General features: G+C 45.7%; 1 protein-coding gene across 1 annotated transcript in view; it reads left to right on the forward strand.

The window, feature by feature from the left end:
• Nucleotides 1-1,319, forward strand: part of KLF15 (Kruppel like factor 15) — a 12,169-nt gene that overhangs the window by 313 nt on the left and 10,537 nt on the right. The gene's annotated exons all lie outside the window — the stretch shown is intronic.

Below are 1,319 nucleotides of genomic sequence, written 5' to 3' on the forward strand. Positions count from 1 at the left end.
AGCCGCTGCCAGCGCCCGCTACAGATAAAGTGCTTCCTCTTGTGGAAGCCAAAGTTTGGGGGTGAAGGGGGGTAGTTTCCAGAAAATAAGGCTTTGGGACCGTTTCTGCAGCTTCCCAGAGGCGGTGGGGTTGGGAAAAAAAAAAAACCGAGGAGACCCTAAACAACCCCCATCTTTCCCCTGGTGTCCGGGGAGCAGCGCAGCCACCTTGCAGGAGGGGTGAGAGCAAATGGGTTTCCTCCTGGCTCTTGGCTTTTTTTTTTTTTTTTGGTTTTTTTTGTTTGTTTTTTCGCTCCATGCATTTCTATTTGAATTTCTTAGAAACGCTGGGCCTGGTTCACTGCCTGGTTTATGGCTCCGTCTGTGGAGCAGGAGTCAGCCTGAACAGATTTAAAATCTTCTAGGGAACAAGAGAAAACCCTAAAGAGATTAGTCCTAAACTAGAAAAAGCTGTAGCAGTATACGTAGGAAATGACTGTCAGCGTATCTGAGCCCATATACTGCTGGGCTATCAGTTGCGCTGGCCTGACTGTCCAGAAATGACAGGCTGGGAAATATGTCCCCGTGTTTCGGCAAGTTCCCAGGACTTAACATTTTAATGTTACTCTGAGTCAGAATATGCCTTCTCTGTGTTTTGGGGTTTTTTTTGTCGTCATTTTTTTTTTAGCTGACGATTAGATGGACAGGTTTTAAACAGAACAACCTGTTTCTGGCAGAAAGGACATCATAACAACCCAGGGAACTCTTAAAAGTTGGAGACTGTCGTCCTGCCGTGTACTGTTGAACAGCTGCTGTATTTCACTCCAGAAGTGGCTGTTTTTCAGTGGCTGAGGCACTGAGGTCCCTCTATAGGTGCTTATATTTCTAATGTGTTTTCAGGGCTCCTAGAGATGAAAGTGCTTTATGTAAACAGCATCGTTAGTTTTCATAGCTTGTGTAGCCCTGCCTTTTTTTGGTTTTGTTTTTTAATCTTCTGGTTTTGGCTGTGTCTTCTGGCAAACTAGGGATGAAAGCCTTTTGGTTGTTAGTCTGGCCTTTAGGATAAAATATAGCCTGGGCCTGATCCTGCATTCCAGGCATTCCCCAAAATCTTCTTGGCTGCTCTGCAAGTTTTGAGAGTGCACAGAAAGCAGATCTGGACCGTAATGTGCCTGGATCTATTTGCCTCTGACAGTCCCCTCTCTTCTTAAAATTATTCTGGTTACACCAAGTGACATTACTCCGTGTCGAAAGAGATGGGGAAATAAGTGTGCTGGCTGTTTTCTGCTGAGGGACATTGCTCACAGCAGTTGCTAGGAGTTTGTTTGGTTCCCCCCCCC

The sequence above is a fragment of the Aptenodytes forsteri genome, unplaced genomic scaffold (genome assembly GCF_000699145.1).
Source record: "Aptenodytes forsteri isolate BGI_AS27 unplaced genomic scaffold, ASM69914v1 Scaffold53, whole genome shotgun sequence".
Lineage (NCBI taxonomy): Eukaryota > Metazoa > Chordata > Aves > Sphenisciformes > Spheniscidae > Aptenodytes > Aptenodytes forsteri.